This window comes from Watersipora subatra, chromosome 5, assembly GCF_963576615.1.
Source record: "Watersipora subatra chromosome 5, tzWatSuba1.1, whole genome shotgun sequence".
Taxonomy (NCBI): domain Eukaryota; kingdom Metazoa; phylum Bryozoa; class Gymnolaemata; order Cheilostomatida; family Watersiporidae; genus Watersipora; species Watersipora subatra.
Window position 1 is genome coordinate 26,361,023 of NC_088712.1, and position 20,191 is coordinate 26,381,213.

General features: G+C 32.7%; 1 pseudogene; it reads left to right on the forward strand.

Annotated features, from left to right (window-relative positions):
- Window positions 1-20,191, forward strand: part of LOC137397228 (cyclin-dependent kinase-like 1) — a 485,333-nt pseudogene that overhangs the window by 17,891 nt on the left and 447,251 nt on the right.

Below are 20,191 nucleotides of genomic sequence, written 5' to 3' on the forward strand. Positions count from 1 at the left end.
CTCCATATAATCAGTCTGCTGATGATACATGCACAAGATAATACAATATTTTTATACTATACTAAAACTGGTCAGTATAGCTACTAAAACTGGAGCACCATCTAACGAGGCTAGAAAGACTCATCAAAATGCACTTGTTGGCTGTTAGTAGTTTTGTAGATGAAAAAGAGATGGTCTTAAATGTCATTTTTATATGAGTTATTGGTGCTTGTTCAAGAAGACAACTCCAACTTTGAAGCTTTTTAGCTTCCTAGTTGAATAGTAGCTAGATGAATTGTTGAGTCAAAGACTGAGCTAATGCAGGAGTGCATTGAGAACGAAGCACGCAAATGTGGTGACAAGAATAGATGTTGTCATGCTGAGGGCATTTCCTGAAATGGTGGTAAAAGACAGAAGAGTTATGCTGCCAAAGTTTTGAAGACATTTGCTGCTAAAAATGTTCACATGCGTGCTACTTTCAAGCTGCAAACATTTGGTGCCTCGGAATACAATTGCTCCTGTGTGTTTGAGAATAGATGCTGCTTGTGGAAATTTTGAAACGGTATGCTGTCATTTATAAGAGGAAACCTCTGCCATGGTGTTGAAGGCAGAGGCTACCACAGTGTTTAGTTAAAAATGCTGCATGCTGCTCTTATATTGTAGGGTGACATCAAGTCTACCTAAATGCCAACTTCATCATCTACCAGTATAACATGAAATAGGAGACAACGTAATACAATTAACTTACTAAAAATCAGAGAGTGATTTTGTTAGACTGAATAATGGAAAAATTGCAAGGTGTAACAGAATGGTAGTTATCTACAGATACATGTGAGAACATACATAGCTCTATGCCTACAGTTTGTAAAAGGAAAGGGAAAATGACTGCAGACTTTTCCTACAATATGCACAAACACCCTTTGTCTCCTTGATTTGGGGTTGCTTCTGCATATTAAGGTGGCATCTAATTAAAGGTTTCACGGTAAGCATGGCTGCACACTCTAAAATTCTATTGTAAATTCATAACATGAGTGGCTTCTTCACATCAACATTAGTGATTTCAATTTCAAAACTTAATTGCTGCTAGTGTCGACCCAGTGCATTAAAGAGCCAGCATGACCAGACAGAGATACTGAGGCTAAGAGACCAGCTCGGGTAATGTGGAAATTATCTAACCTCGTTTATGATATCTTTTAAACCAAATAGAAAATATTGTAAAAGAAACTGCTGGTTCTCTTTACAATCCACAAGACAGTGAAGTAATAAACACATAAAGTGTTAGCTACCAACAATATATACATGCATATTTATTAAATATACTGTATATAAGAATTGATGGATGACAGGTAATAAACCAAGAACATACATGCTTTTAGAAGAACAAACACTTCTATACGCTTTCTTCTTTGTTAGTCTTTACTCGCTTTTTATTTATTTTTTGCTCAGTTCCTCTAGATGTGAGCTCCTCCGGTGGCATCGCTATCTTCGCTGGTATTGGCCGCTTCTTAAAACAGGAATCGAGCTCTCTCTGTTGTGTTGGGCTTGACTGAGCCATGCCAACTCGAGGCCAGTTTGAGACTCTTAACCAGGGCTCTTCCTTTGTGTTTGTAGTAGTAACAGACCAAGTCGTCAGCTCTCTAGGGGAGCGGTCAGCTACAGTCAACTTTGGTTGGCAGGACAGCACTTCCAGGTTGACCTACCACCATCTAGTGCGCAGAAACAATATCCAGCAAACCCGGTCAACCAGATACTGCGCTGCCGCACTCGGCAGCTTGGCAAGCCATCTGATGGGCCATCAGCTGGTCTTGAGTGATGTGTCATAAGTGATACGGCAGACATACACAGCAAAATGTTGTGTCTTTTCTGCCCACAGTATGCTTTTCAGAAATGTCTGTTTCTGAAAAGAACGTACATGCTTTTAGAAGTATAAACACTTTTATACACTTTCTTCTTTGTTAGGCTTTACCCGCTTTCCATTTATTTTTTACTCAGTTCCTCTAAATGTGACCTCCTCCGGTGGCATCAGTGTCTTAGCTGGTATTGGTCGCTTCCTGAAAGAGGAATCAAGCTTTCTCTCTGTTGTGTTGGGCTCGACTGAGCCATGCCAACTCGAGGCCAGTTTGAGACTTTCAGCCGGGGCTCTTTCTCTGTGCTTGTAGTAGTAACGGACTGTGCCGTCGGCTTTCTAAGGGAGTGGTCAGCCACAGTCGACTTTGGTTGGCAGGGCAGCACTTCCAGGTTGACCTACCACCATCTAGCGCACAGAAACAATCTTCAGCAAGCCCGGTCAACCAGATACTGCGCTGCCGCACTCGGCAGCTTGGCAAGCCATCTGATGGGCAATCAGCTGGTCTTGAGTGATGTGTCATAAGGGATATGGCAGGCATACACAGCAAAATGTTGTGTCTTTCCTGCCCACAGTATGCCCACACTTCTTTTTAGAAATGTCTGTTTTTGCTCACCCTTATAGTTACTCCATATACACTGCAGGTGCCAGACTTTTTAAGTGCATCTTCCACTCGCTTCATTGTGCTACTGCTGACGGAGCGCTCAGTATGAATTACCTTTTTCTTCTCAATTCTTATCTCGGCCAATTTAATTGGTAGCTTCTATAAAGGTGGCTGTAACAGTCTGACAACTGAACTGTCTCGGTCGCAGTCACAGATTAGTCCTGAACAGGCTTATCAAACTCAGCTCTCTCCACTTCTTCAACCCAGTCGAGGCATTGTTGAAGTTCTAATGACGTCTTGTTGATTACTAGATTACTAGTAATCAACAAGTTGTTAATCAACTTGCTACTAGATTAGTAATCTAGAAATCAACTTGATTTCTTAATTACTTATTGGAATTTTCTTTTGTTCTTTATTCAATTGAATTTCCAACTTGGAAATTCCAACTTGGAAATTCCAAGTGAATGATCGTAGACTGCAATTCTTAGTAATTAGCCGCCGAAACTCACTAATAAGTTGGAGTGCCTCAGCCATCTCGGGAAATACCGGCCTGTTGGTAATGACTAGATAAAGTTGACTATACATGACGTTTTAGTGATGCAGTTGGTCTTGCCATATATTTGAAAATACTATTTTTAAAGATTCGGATAATGCAAAGGTCGCAATAAAATAAGTTAACTTGATGACTTAATTACCGTAGACTGGCAGAATCATAATTGGTACTCATATGTTTACACAACAACTAGAAGAAACTAATATGACAATATTTCAATTATTCTTATTTGAGTCGTTTGAAATATTTATAATATTGTATCTGTACCTAGAGTTAAAGTTTTATCCTAAAACGACAAACAACATCTCGAATGATAGAAGAAAAATGGATAATTTTTGTTGAAATCCACTATAAATTTGCCAAATCACATCTTTAAGCTTGATTAAGCGACTGTTGCTTGACCCAGCCTGAGAAGTTGTTTTCCCTTCATTTAAAGAAAAGTGTCACACAACTCTCGTTTGACAAACATATGTCAGTTTGGGGTTTCCACACTGCACATATTCAGGTACATGTGTACACAATGCAAACTTTGTGAATTGACGATATGCTTCTAAATATCCACATATTGTAAAGGAACCCAAGTAGCCTTTTTTTGTTTTTACTCACTCACCAGTTTTATTGTCCTTCGCTAATTAAAATGTCGTTGTGTTCGGGTTGAAGAAGAAACGACAGGAGTTGTCTCCACGTGGGGTGCGTTTGGTCAATTGCGTTAGCAGTTCATCCAGAAGCATCAGACTGTCCTTAATGGCAGCAGTAAAAGCTTCCCTCTGAATATAGCTAGTATCACATACATGTAGATTGTCTACACAATTCATTAGTGACACCCACAAAACTGTTTACAGTTGAGGCAAGTGGCACCTACAAATTTACAAGACTTGTTTATACGGCTGCACCCTCATAGCTTGTCAAGTTGATTGCTCACTGGCATTCATAAAGGCTGTCTGCGTATCTGATTAGTGACACTTGCCAAGATTGAAGCCTCTTACTAGTGAAACCTGCAAAGGCTGTCTGTGTATTTCACTAGTGAGAGCAGCCAGTGCAGTTGCTTCATTTAATTATATGGTAGACGCTCCTATAATGTGACTAATACGTTCCAGGAGCGTTTACGTTATAGGGAAATAATCTTATAAGAACATTAAAATGCATGTAAATTGCCTAATCTGTGCCAACATCTTACCAAACTCACCCCTTTGGTCATGCAAAAACAAGAAACACTTTACTTAACTCTTTTAATTTGTGGGCTGTATCGCAACTACAGAATTATTGGTTTGTATCAACAACGTTTCTAATTTTTTTTGATCAGTTTCACTGGTTTTATAGACCATGACTGCGGTAAATTTACAACAAGTTGATGGGAACTGCACATTTTTGGCGTTCATTTACAACGATTTGCTTATTTTTAAACAGCAAATTCTATTTTGCATAGTAAAGCCAATAACAAATATTTTGTACGTCTACAGTAAGGCAAAACAACAAAATATCTTTATAACAAAAAGCAGTTCTACCTGTTCATCGTCTATTACTATCCGAGGGTCAAGGCTAGGATAAAGATAAGTTTTCGAAGATACTCCAACAGTAGTATAGTGAGAGCAGATCTACACATAATAGGCGGAGCTTAGGGAGCAGGAAGTGACATCACATCAGGATCTGTTTGATTGACAGTTGGGGGGCGGAGCTAGGCGGTGTTGAGTCATGGTGTGAGTCATGGTGATCTGTGTGATTCGTGGTGCGAGTAATGGTGTGATTTGGTTGGTGACGTCGCGGTGGTGGTGTCGGTGGCCGAGTGGTGAGTCGGGCCGCAAGACGATTCGCGGTTGTATTTGGGATTATCGGATTTCGTTGGCGTCCGGTAGAGGTCGCTCTTCCGTGCCGTTTCGGGGATTGACGGAGAGCTCGGTGGCGACGGGTTGACGGACGGTGGCTGATGGATTTCGAGATCGTCGGAGCTTGTATGTATTTTCTTTTTTCCGATCCCGAATGAGAATGATGTGTCTGCGAACGAATATTCATTTTGATTGCAAACTTCATAAATTCTGAAATTATCTATCGCCTCTAAGTCTTCATCAGGATTAAAACTTTTCAGAATTGACGGAGCATGCAATCTGAAGGAATTCAGAGAGAAATTAAAACAAAGATTATAAACTCTGTATATCAAGACAGTAATGAGTTAAGGAAATGATATTATGATTAAATTTTATATAGTTTATTTGATGATATATCATAGGGATTAAAACTTACTATCAACGGATATGTTATTGAATAAAAGTTTTGTATATAAAAATGCTAAAACATAATATAAAAAAGACTATTGAATTTCATTCAATCCCAATTTTCTTCTTCTTCTTTCATTGTCGAATGAGAATGAACTGTCTAAAATCAAAACATACATTATTTTTAGTGAGATATAGTAAAAGTAAGACATACAATCAGATTAGATGTACATATACTTATTATCTGTACTTTAATAACACTCCTGATGATCTCTTACTACACTTTATAATAATTGTACATATACTTATTCTCTGTACTTTATTAACACTCCTGATGATCTCTGACAGCACTTTATAATAATTGTACATATACTTATTCTCTGTACTTTATTAACACTCTTGATGATCTTTTACAGCACTTTATAATAATTGTACATATACTTATTATCTGTACTTTATTAATACTCCTGATGATCTTTTACAGCACTTTATAATAATTGTACACATACTTATTCTCAGTACTTTATTAACACTCCTGATGATCTTTTACAGCACTTTAGAATAATTGTACACATACTTATTCTCTGTACTTTATTACCACTCTTGATGATCTCTTACTACACTTTATAATAATTGTACACATACTTATTCTCTGTATTTTATTAACACTCTTGATGGACTTTTACTACACTTTATAATAATTGTACACATACTTATTCTCTGTACTTTTTTACCACACCTGATGATCTCTTACAGCACTTTATAATAATTGTACATATACTTATTCTCAGTACTTTATTAACACTCTTGATGATCTCTTACAGCACTTTATAATAATTGTACATATACTTATTCTCAGTACTTTATTAACACTCTTGATGATCTCTTACAGCACTTTATAATAATTGTACACATACTTATTCTCAGTACTTTATTAACACTCCTAATGATCTCTTACAGTACTTTATAATAATTTTACATATACTTGTTCTCTGTACTTTATTAACACTCTTGATGATCTCTTACAGCACTTTATAATAATTGTACACATACTTATTCTCAGTACTTTATTAACACTCCTGATGATCTCCTAATACACTTTATAATAATTGTACATATACTTATTCTCTGTACTTTATTAACACTCTTGATGATCTCTTACTACACTTTATAATAATTGTACATATACTTATTCTCAGTACTTTATTAACACTCCTGATGATCTCTTACAACACTTTATAATAATTGTACATATACTTATTCTCAGTACTTTATTAACACTCTTGATGATCTCTTACAGTACTTTATAATAATTGTACATATACTTATTCTCTGTACTTTATTAACACTCCTGATGATCTCTTACAGCACTTTATAATAATTGTACATATACTTATTCTCAGTACTTTATTAACACTCTTGATGATCTCTTACAGCACTTTATAATAATTGTACATATACTTAATATCTGTACTTTATTAACACTCTTGATGAACTCTTACAGCACTTTATAATAATTGTACATATACTTATTATCTGTACTTTGTTAACACACCTGATGATCTCTTACAGCACTTTATAATAATTGTACATATACTTATTCTCTGTACTTTATTAACACTCTTGATGATCTCTTAATACACTTTATAATAATTGTACATATACTTATTCTCTGTACTTTACTAACACTCTTGATGATCTCTTACTACACTTTATAATAATTGTACATATACTTATTCTCAGTACTTTATTAACACTCTTGATGATCTCTTACAGCACTTTATAATAATTGTACATATACTTAATATCTGTACTTTATTAACACTCTTGATGAACTCTTACAGCACTTTATAATAATTGTACATATACTTATTCTCTGTACTTTACTAACACTCTTGATGATCTCTTACTACACTTTATAATAATTGTACATATACTTATTCTCAGTACTTTATTAACACTCTTGATGATCTCTTACAGCACTTTATAATAATTGTACATATACTTAATATCTGTACTTTATTAACACTCTTGATGAACTCTTACAGCACTTTATAATAATTGTACATATAATTATTCTCAGTACTTTATTAACACTCCTGATGATCTCTTACAGCACTTTATAATAATTGTACATATACTTATTCTCTGTACTTTATTAACACTCTTGATGATCTCTTAATACACTTTATAATAATTGTACATATACTTATTCTCTGTACTTTACTAACACTCTTGATGATCTCTTACTACACTTTATAATAATTGTACATATACTTATTCTCAGTACTTTATTAACACTCTTGATGATCTCTTACAGCACTTTATAATAATTGTACATATACTTATTATCTGTACTTTGTTAACACACCTGATGATCTCTTACAACACTTTATAATAATTGTACATATACTTAATATCTGTACTTTAATAACACTCCTGATGATCTCTTACTACACTTTATAATAATTGTACATATACTTATTCTCTGTACTTTATTAACACTCCTGATGATCTCTGACAGCACTTTATAATAATTGTACATATACTTATTCTCTGTACTTTATTAACACTCTTGATGATCTTTTACAGCACTTTATAATAATTGTACATATACTTATTATCTGTACTTTATTAATACTCCTGATGATCTTTTACAGCACTTTATAATAATTGTACACATACTTATTCTCTGTACTTTATTACCACTCTTGATGATCTCTTACTACACTTTATAATAATTGTACACATACTTATTCTCTGTATTTTATTAACACTCTTGATGGACTTTTACTACACTTTATAATAATTGTACACATACTTATTCTCTGTACTTTTTTACCACACCTGATGATCTCTTACAGCACTTTATAATAATTGTACATATACTTATTCTCAGTACTTTATTAACACTCTTGATGATCTCTTACAGCACTTTATAATAATTGTACATATACTTATTCTCAGTACTTTATTAACACTCTTGATGATCTCTTACAGCACTTTATAATAATTGTACACATACTTATTCTCAGTACTTTATTAACACTCCTAATGATCTCTTACAGTACTTTATAATAATTGTACATATACTTATTCTCTGTACTTTATTAACACTCTTGATGATCTCTTACAGCACTTTATAATAATTGTACACATACTTATTCTCAGTACTTTATTAACACTCCTGATGATCTCTTAATACACTTTATAATAATTGTACATATACTTATTCTCTGTACTTTATTAACACTCTTGATGATATCTTACTACACTTTATAATAATTGTACATATACTTATTCTCAGTACTTTATTAACACTCCTGATGATCTCTTACAGCACTTTATAATAATTGTACATATACTTATTCTCAGTACTTTATTAACACTCTTGATGATCTCTTACAGCACTTTATAATAATTGTACATATACTTATTCTCTGTACTTTATTAACACTCCTGATGATCTCTTACAGCACTTTATAATAATTGTACATATACTTATTCTCTGTACTTTATTAACACTCTTGATGATCTCTTAATACACTTTATAATAATTGTACATATACTTATTCTCTGTACTTTACTAACACTCTTGATGATCTCTTACTACACTTTATAATAATTGTACATATACTTATTCTCAGTACTTTATTAACACTCCTGATGATCTCTTACAGCACTTTATAATAATTGTACATATACTTATTCTCAGTACTTTATTAACACTCTTGATGATCTCTTACAGCACTTTATAATAATTGTACATATACTTAATATCTGTACTTTATTAACACTCTTGATGAACTCTTACAGCACTTTATAATAATTGTACATATACTTATTATCTGTACTTTGTTAACACACCTGATGATCTCTTACAACACTTTATAATAATTGTACATATACTTATTCTCTGTACTTTATTAACACTCTTGATGATCTCTTACAGCACTTTATAATAATTGTACATATACTTAATATCTGTACTTTATTAACACTCTTGATGAACTTTTACAGAACTTTATAATAATTGTACATATACTTATTATCTGTACTTTAATAACACTCCTGATGATCTCTTACTACACTTTATAATAATTGTACATATACTTATTCTCTGTACTTTATTAACAATCCTGATGATCTCTGACAGCACTTTATAATAATTGTACATATACTTAATCTCTATACTTTATTAACACTCTTGATGATCTCTTACAGCACTTTATAATAATTGTACATATACTTATTCTCCGTACTTTATTAATACTCCTGATGTTCTCTTACAACACTTTATAATAATTGTACACATACTTATTCTCAGTACTTTATTAACACTCCTGATGATCTTTTACAGCACTGTAGAATAATTGTACACATACTTATTCTCTGTACTTTATTAACACTCTTGATGATCTCTTACTACACTTTATAATAATTGTACATATACTTATTCTCAGTACTTTATTAACACTCCTGATGATCTCTTACAGCACTTTATAATAATTGTACATATACTTATTCTCAGTACTTTATTAACACTCTTGATGATCTCTTACAGCACTTTATAATAATTGTACATATACTTAATATCTGTACTTTATTAACACTCTTGATGAACTCTTACAGCACTTTATAATAATTGTACATATACTTATTATCTGTACTTTGTTAACACACCTGATGATCTCTTACAACACTTTATAATAATTGTACATATACTTATTCTCTGTACTTTATTAACACTCTTGATGATCTCTTACAGCACTTTATAATAATTGTACATATACTTAATATCTGTACTTTATTAACACTCTTGATGAACTTTTACAGAACTTTATAATAATTGTACATATACTTATTATCTGTACTTTAATAACACTCCTGATGATCTCTTACTACACTTTATAATAATTGTACATATACTTATTCTCTGTACTTTATTAACAATCCTGATGATCTCTGACAGCACTTTATAATAATTGTACATATACTTAATCTCTGTACTTTATTAACACTCTTGATGATCTCTTACAGCACTTTATAATAATTGTACATATACTTATTCTCCGTACTTTATTAATACTCCTGATGTTCTCTTACAACACTTTATAATAATTGTACACATACTTATTCTCAGTACTTTATTAACACTCCTGATGATCTTTTACAGCACTGTAGAATAATTGTACACATACTTATTCTCTGTACTTTATTAACACTCTTGATGATCTCTTACTACACTTTATAATAATTGTACACATACTTATTCTCTGTATTTTATTAGCACTCTTGATGGTCTTTTACTACACTTTATAATAATTGTACACATACTTATTATCTGTACTTTTTTACCACACCTGATGATCTCTTACAGCACTTTATAATAATTGTACATATACTTATTCTCTGTACTTTGTTAACACTCCTGATCTTTAATTAAATTAAACTAGTAGACTTGCTAGCATCACATTCTAACTGATATCTTCAAAATATGGAAAAGACTGTGAAGTGATATATAATACACAATCTTTCGATAAAATCATGACAAAATACTTTTGGTAAAGAGAACCCTGTTATCATTCATCAATCTTTGAGAGAATAAATGATACATACTACATTTATTCAAAACAATACATATATTCATTTTCTTTATATTCTCTTCAAAACGAATACGTACCTATACTTACCTTAGTAAAATTCCTCCATCTGTCCATTGGGCCTTCTTTTTTTTTGCTCATCCCTCTATTTACTGGGCAAGAGACTGTTATGGAATGGTTAAGCCAAACCAAACAGGAGAATTCCATAGGCAAGCCTAGGAAAACACTCAGGTCGATTGCCAAGGCGCTTGTCCACACGACAGCCTGAACACAGCGACACTCAACGAACTTAATCGCGAGTAGCCGGCTAACAGAATTCTAGCTGAAGCATACAAGCCTTATGGTATCAACGCTCGATTGCCCCAAAATCCCAATCTGTATATAAGTAGGCATCAGGAGCAGGACTAAGTGATGAAAAGGAAAATTACACTGAGCAAGCTTCTTATACAGAGTATTGAAGAATAGTGGCGTATCCAACAAAATCAATGAAGCGAAAATAGTGAACAGATTTTCGCGAAATTGATTTTCCCGAAAGTGAATTTTGCGAAATTACACATTATATATATTATATAGTCATCTTTCGCGAAATTGAATTTCGCGAAAGTGAATTTCGCGAAATTACACATTATATATATTATATAGTCAACTTTCGCGAAATTGGATTTCGCGAAATTGGATTTCGCGAAATTACACATATAATATATATGTGTAATTTCGCGAAATTCACTTTCTCGAAATTCAATTTCGCGAAAGTTGACTATATAATATATATAATGTGTAATTTCGCGAAATTCACTTTCGCGAAATTCAATTTCGCGAAAGATGACTATATAATATATATAATGTGTAATTTCGCGAAATTCACTTTCGCGAAATTCAATTTCGCGAAAATCTGTTAACTATTTTCGCTTCATTGATTTTGTTGGATACGCCACTATTCTTCAATACTCTGTATAAGAAGCTTGCTCAGTGTAATTTTCCTTTTCATCACTTAGTCCTGCTCCTGATGCCTACTTATATACAGATTGAGATTTTGGGGCAATCGAGCGTTGATACCATAAGGCTTGTATGCTTCAGCTAGAATTCTGTTAGCCGGCTACTCGCGATTAAGTTCGTTGAGTGTCGCTGTGTTCAGGCTGTCGTGTGGACAAGCGCCTTGGCAATCGACCTGAGTGTTTTCCTAGGCTTGCCTATGGAATTCTCCTGTTTGGTTTGGCTTAACCATTCCATAACAGTCTCTTGCCCAGTAAATAGAGGGATGAGCAAAAAAAAAAGAAGGCCCAATGGACAGATGGAGGAATTGTACTAAGGTAGGTATAGGTAAGTATTCGTTTTGAAGAGAATATAAAGAAAATGAATATATGTATTGTTTTGAATAAATGTAGTATGTATCATTTATTCTCTCAAAGATTGATGAATGATAACAGGGTTCTCTTTACCAAAAGTATTTTGTCATGATTTTATCGAAAGATTGTGTATTATATATCACTTCACAGTCTTTTCCATATTTTGAAGATATCAGTTAGAATGTGATGCTAGCAAGTCTACTAGTTTAATTTAAATAAAGATCAGGAGTGTTAATAAAGTACAGAGAATAAGTATATGTACAATTATTATAAAGTGCTGTAAGAGATCATCAAGAGTGTTAATAAAGTACTGAGAATAAGTATATGTACAATTATTATAAAGTGCTGTAAGAGGTCATCAGGTGTGGTAAAAAAGTACAGAGAATAAGTATGTGTACAATTATTATAAAGTGTAGTAAAAGACCATCAAGAGTGTTAATAAAATACAGAGAATAAGTATGTGTACAATTATTATAAAGTGTAGGAAGAGATCATCAAGAGTGTTAATAAAGTACAGAGAATAAGTATGTGTACAATTATTCTAAAGTGCTGTAAAAGATCATCAGGAGTGTTAATAAAGTACTGAGAATAAGTATGTGTACAATTATTATAAAGTGCTGTAAGAGAACATCAGGAGTATTAATAAAGTACAGAGAATAAGTATATGTACAATTATTATAAAGTGCTGTAAGAGATCATCAAGAGTGTTAATAAAGTACAGAGAATAAGTATATGTACAATTATTACAAAGTGCTGTCAGAGATCATCAGGATTGTTAATAAAGTACAGAGAATAAATATATGTACAATTATTATAAAGTGTAGTAAGAGATCATCAGGAGTGTTAATAAAGTACAGATATTAAGTATATGTACAATTATTATAAAGTGCTGTAAGAGTTCATCAAGAGTGTTAATAAAGTACAGATATTAAGTATATGTACAATTATTATAAAGTGCTGTAAGAGATCATCAAGAGTGTTAATAAAGTACTGAGAATAAGTATATGTACAATTATTATAAAGTGCTGTAAGAGATCATCAGGAGTGTTAATAAAGTACTGAGAATAAGTATATGTACAATTATTATAAAGTGTAGTAAGAGATCATCAAGAGTGTTAATAAAGTACAGAGAATAAGTATATGTACAATTATCATAAAGTGTATTAAGAGATCATCATGAGTGTTAATAAAGTACAGAGAATAAGTATATGTACAATTATTATAAAGTGCTGTAAGAGATCATCAGGAGTGTTAATAAAGTACAGAGAATAAGTATATGTACAATTATTATAAAGTACTGTAAGAGGTCATCAAGAGTGTTAATAAAGTACTGAGAATAAGTATATGTACAATTATTATAAAGTGTAGTAAGAGATCATCGAGAGTGTTAATAAAGTACTGAGAATAAGTATGTGTACAATTATTATAAAGTGCTGTAAGAGATCATCAAGAGTGTTAATAAAGTACTGAGAATAAGTATATGTACAATTATTACAAAGTGCTGTCAGAGATCATCAGGATTGTTAATAAAGTACAGAGAATAAATATATGTACAATTATTATAAAGTGTAGTAAGAGATCATCAGGAGTGTTAATAAAGTACAGATATTAAGTATATGTACAATTATTATAAAGTGCTGTAAGAGTTCATCAAGAGTGTTAATAAAGTACAGATATTAAGTATATGTACAATTATTATAAAGTGCTGTAAGAGATCATCAAGAGTGTTAATAAAGTACTGAGAATAAGTATGTGTACAATTATTATAAAGTGCTGTAAGAGATCATCAGGAGTGTTAATAAAGTACTGAGAATAAGTATATGTACAATTATTATAAAGTGTAGTAAGAGATCATCAAGAGTGTTAATAAAGTACAGAGAATAAGTATATGTACAATTATCATAAAGTGTATTAAGAGATCATCATGAGTGTTAATAAAGTACAGAGATTAAGTATATGTACAATTATTATAAAGTGCTGTAAGAGATCATCAGGAGTGTTAATAAAGTACAGAGAATAAGTATATGTACAATTATTATAAAGTACTGTAAGAGGTCATCAAGAGTGTTAATAAAGTACTGAGAATAAGTATATGTACAATTATTATAAAGTGTAGTAAGAGATCATCAAGAGCGTTAATAAAGTACTGAGAATAAGTATGTGTACAATTATTATAAAGTGCTGTAAGAGATCATCAAGAGTGTTAATAAAGTACTGAGAATAAGTATATGTACAATTATTATAAAGTGTATTAAGAGATCATCAAGAGTGTTAATAAAGTACTGAGAATAAGTATATGTACAATTATTATAAAGTGCTGTAAGAGATCATCAGGAGTGTTAATAAAGTACTGAGAATAAGTATATGTACAATTATTATAAAGTGTATTAAGAGATCATCAGGAGTGTTAATAAAGTACTGAGAATAAGTATGTGTACAATTATTATAAAGTGCTGTAAGAGATCATCAAGAGTGTTAATAAAGTACAGAGAATAAGTATATGTACAATTATTATAAAGTACTGTAAGAGATCATTAGGAGTGTTAATAAAGTACTGAGAATAAGTATGTGTACAATTATTATGAAGTGTATTAAGAGATCATCAAGAGTGTTAATAAAGTACTGAGAATAAGTATATGTACAATTATTATAAAGTGCTGTAAGAGATCATCAAGAGTGTTAATAAAGTACTGAGAATAAGTATATGTACAATTATTATAAAGTGCTGTAAGAGATCATCAGGTGTGGTAAAAAAGTACAGAGAATAAGTATGTGTACAATTATTATAAAGTGTAGTAAAAGTCCATCAAGAGTGTTAATAAAATACAGAGAATAAGTATGTGTACAATTATTATAAAGTGTAGTAAGAGATCATCAAGAGTGTTAATAAAGTACAGAGAAAAAGTATGTGTACAATTATTCTAAAGTGCTGTAAAAGATCATCAGGAGTGTTAATAAAGTACTGAAAATAAGTATGTGTACAATTATTATAAAGTGCTGTAAGAGATCATCAGGAGTATTAATAAAGTACAGAGAATAAGTATATGTACAATTATTATAAAGTGCTGTAAAAGATCATCAAGAGTGTTAATAAAGTACACAGAATAAGTATATGTACAATTATTATAAAGTGCTGTCAGAGATCATTAGGAGTGTTAATAAAGTACAGAGAATAAGTATATGTACAATTATTATAAAGTGTAGTAAGAGATCATCAGGAGTGTTATTAAAGTACAGATAATAAGTATATGTACAATTATTATAAAGTGCTGTAAGAGTTCATCAAGAGTGTTAATAAAGTACAGATATTAAGTATATGTACAATTATTATAAAGTGCAATAAGAGATCATCAAGAGTGTTAATAAAGTACAGAGAATAAGTATATGTACAATTATTATAAAGTGCTGTAAGAGATCACCAGGTGTGTTAACAAAGTACAGATAATAAGTATGTGTACAATTATTATAAAGTGTAGTAAGAGATCATCAAGAGTGTTAATAAAGTACAGAGAATAAGTATGTGTACAATTATTATAAAGTGCTGTAAGAGATCACCAGGTGTGTTAACAAAGTACAGATAATAAGTATGTGTACAATTATTATAAAGTGTAGTAAGAGATCATCAGGTGTGTTAATAAAGTACTGAGAATAAGTATATGTACAATTATTATAAAGTGCTGTAAGAGATCATCAGGTGTGTTAATAAAGTACAGAGAATAAGTATATGTATAATTATTATTTACTAAATTATATTTTTGATTAAAGGAAACTTGAGAATATAAACTACATATTAAATATATTTCGAATTATAGGGTTTGCTTAAATGAAACAATTTAATTATACAAAGTAATTTTGGAAATTATTGGAGAAATCATTGGTCATGCAGCAGCAAAGAGAGGAGTTCTTTCGTAACTTCGACGTTACATTGACTTTAAAAGTAAGTATTACATTATATTTATTTCGTCTAATATCGTTGTATAATGATAAAACATGTAACTAAAGATCAAATACATTCAACAAAATTCACTCCAATTGGTTTGTAGGAATGTTAAAATGAGTATCAATCTGTGAAAACAGTAATTAATATTTTGTATAACTCCACTTTAAAACAAAAGGAGTTGGAATTGAAATTCAAAGTAAGACCTGACTGTGTTTTAATTTGTCTGCATGTTCTACTCTGACTATAATCAATACAATTGTAGGATCCTGGGCATCACCGAACTAAATATAGTCCTTTTCGGAGAAGGCTTTATGAATTTGAATCTTCAGTAAGTAGTACATTATATTTATTTCTTTATTTTAACTGAATATCCTCCTCTGTCTGTGTGTCTTAGTCTGACTATGTGATGTAACATATTTGTTTTTCTTATTGTCTATATGTCCTACTCTAGCTGATTGCATATCCTATTCTGTCTGCATTACATCTTGCATATCATTCTATGATTCGATGACTAATGCAATTGAAATTTACAGTTTAAGTTGGAGTCCATTGTGAATGTAGAGTCTACTATCTCAGCAAGGTTATAGTAATCCATCCTGACTGTAATCATTGCAATTGCAGGCTCCCGTATCTCAACAGGAAGATTCCATTCAGAAAAAGGATGGATCTTCTTCTTCTTCAGTAAGTATTACATTATATTTGATTTTTAGTTTGAATGAATGATCTAATCTGATTGTATGTCTTACTTTTACTATATCTCACTAAAAATAATGTATGTTTTGATTGTAGACAGTTCATTCTCATTCGACAATGAAAGAAGAAGAAGAAAATTGGGATTGAATGAAATTCAATAGTCTTTTTTATATTATGTTTTAGCATTTTTATATACAAAACTTTTATTCAATAACATATCCATTGATAGTAAGTTTAAATCCCTATGATATATCATCAAATAAACTATATAAAATTTAATCATAATATCATTTCCTTAACTCATTACTGTCTTGATATACAGAGTTTATAATCTTTGTTTAATTTCTCTCTGAATTCCTTCAGATTGCATGTTCCGTCAATTCTGAAAAGTTTTAATCCTGATGAAGACTTAGAGTTCATGTAAATCTCACTTCGATCCAATATCATGAGAGCTGGTGTCAACCATTGAAATGATGAGGGAATGTTATACTTTTGAGGATCGATGATCGAACATAATACCACATGCTCTCCCTTACGTTCAACGAAGAATTGCAACGCAATCTCACAATTGTCACTTTCTTCAGACTTATTTGCTTGTATTACTTCTAACGAAGCTGGAATATCCAAAACTTTTAGATCAATCCATTTCCATGGTTCTTGCATTTCCTCGGTTTTAAAAACTGTTGCAATAGGTGACGTAATTTTCTCATCTCCTTCCATATAATTTTCCTTGGATTCGAATAACCGCTTTACTACCGAACTTTTTCTTGATGATCTTCGTAATGACGTAGTTCTGTTCAATCTAGACTTGGTTGGTCTTCTATACTCTCTTTGTTTCATATTCAATTGGGAAGTTCTTTCAGAAATAATGTCGATATTCATACTATTGGAAGTTGACTCCTCAGAAGCTCCAGTAACAATCAACACTAACTAATAATACTTCATCAATTTATACATTATCTTTAAAAAAGTAGTGGAACCATAACAGCGATGGATAATTTCAGAATTTATGAAGTTTACAATCAAAATGAATATTCGTTCGCAGACACATCATTCTCATTTGGGATCGGAAAAAAGAAAATACATACAAGCTCCGACGATCTCGAAATCCATCCGCCACCGTCTGTCAACCCGTCGCCACCGAGCTCTCCGTCAATCCCCGAAACGGCACGGAAGAGCGACCTCTACCGGACGCCAACTGTCAATCAAACAGATCCTGATGTGATGTCACTTCCTGCTCCCTAAGCTCCGCCTATTATGTGTAGATCTGCTCTCACTATACTACTTCCAACTCGTGACAATAAGACTGGTAGATGGACGCTGTAACCCCTACACTTACCTATCGCCTTTATATTTATGAAAAAAATGCGCAGCTATCCTATTCACCTTTTTGTCGACACATTCAACGATCTATAACGGCGAACTAAAATTTTGGTAAAGTTGTATATGGTACGCTAAGCGCATTGCGGCTTCCTTCCTTTTCTTCTTGCGGCTAAATAAACTAACATTTAAATCGATTTTGAAAACTTGCCCAACTTGACACTTTACGTTAAATGGATGTTTTCATGTTGTAGTCAGCAAAAACTTTACATAATTTTTTAGGTTTTCTGGAATTTACGTTATAGGAGGTATATGTTATAGGAGCGTCTACTGTACTCTGGCAGTCTAATGATTTGTGAGAGATAAACATGTATTAACTATATGTACAATTATTACACTAGTACACTGGCACAGTGGTAGCATGTTGGTCTAGTAAGCTCAATTTTGTGGGTTCCAATCACATGGCCTGTGGTGTTTTTTACCAACACTCAATTGTAGTTTTGGATAAAGGGACACGGCTGTAAGGTGCAAAAACACCAGGTAGTATTTAATAAGACATCATGCCATGGCGATTGAAACAATTAAGTATGAATGAAAATAGCAAAATGTTTTCTCTAGCATGCACTGGTCTGGCTGCTAACTTTTTGTGTCAATGGTTAGTAACTTAAAACTTCAGCATTTTGCGATTGAAACAAGTTTGAATAAAAATAGGTAATTGAGCATTGAGCTGTTTAAAGATTTAATACGAACAAATTTCACTCGGTATGTGTTACATATTAGCTGTGCAGTCAGCTTTCTTTTAGCTGTGCTATAATCGCATAATTGTCTAACAACCCATAGCTATGGGCTTGCTAACTAAGTCAGTTCCTTTATGTGCTTCTTACCTGTTAGCTGTGTTTTCTGTGATACAAGACTTATCGTAATAATACAATACAACAACTACAATACAACAACTGGTGTCAGGAACGAACATTGTGGACTCACAGCCAGCATTTTTCTATTGTCTTGCTATGGATCCTAACATAAAAGCTTTGATCGATGCTATGCAGAAACAGCAACAACAGTTCCAGCAGCAAAACGCTGATCTACAGAAGCAGTTTATCTCCTTGTTTGAAGCTACCAAGAGTGATAGTGCTGCATCAATACCAGTAGCTGTCGCCATACCCAAGTTCGAAGCATACGACAGGGGTAAAGAAAAATGGAACCAGTACCTTCAACGTTTCAATCAGCACTTTAATGTGTATCGGGTGGTAGATGACAGTCAGAAACAAGCATGCTTACTATCTTGGGTAGGAGCTGAGACATACGACTTGTTGTCAAACTTATTTGGCGCAGAGGATATTACAAGCAAGTCATTTACTGAGTTGTCGGAGAAACTTAATGAACACTTTGCAGATACCATACATGTGCAGGCAGCAAGATTTGAATTTTCTCAATGTAAGATGAAGACTGGTCAGTCCTATGTTGATTGGGCTGCAGAACTTCGTGGACTCACACGGCACTGTGCTTTCACGTGCAAAAGCACAGGCTGTGGCACTAGTTATGTTGATGAACAAAATCGTGACATAATCATTAAAGAGACGCCACATGCTGATGTACGTCGCCAGTGTCTTCTTGATGCTGATCCCCCTTTTAATGATGTTCTTAAGAAGGCTACAGCATTGATCAAGACAACGGAGACCGATAAAATTCTCAAGGGGGAGACAACTTCTCCAGCTATTGAAGACAGTAAACAAAATGTCAGGTCAGTACAAGCAAAGATCACGCCGAGGTCAACAAACCATTAGAAAGCAACAAGCTAATGCACAAAACACAGGTATGTTGAAGTCTTGCCCTAGCTGTTACATTAAACATGACAGAAAAAATTGTCCCTGCAGGGCATTTGTCTGCAGGAAATGTGAGGTCAAAGGTCACATTGAGGCTGTCTGTATGGCTAAGACAGCAGCACAAAGTCAGACAGAGCAGTCTGCTAGGACAGTTGAAAACTCTGTGTTAAGTGTGCTCACTGATGCAAGTGAACCTTATCATTATGTGAATGCAGTTTCAGATAATCTTTTCCAACGAGTCAATTGAAAGGTTTGGATCAAAACTGCTGTC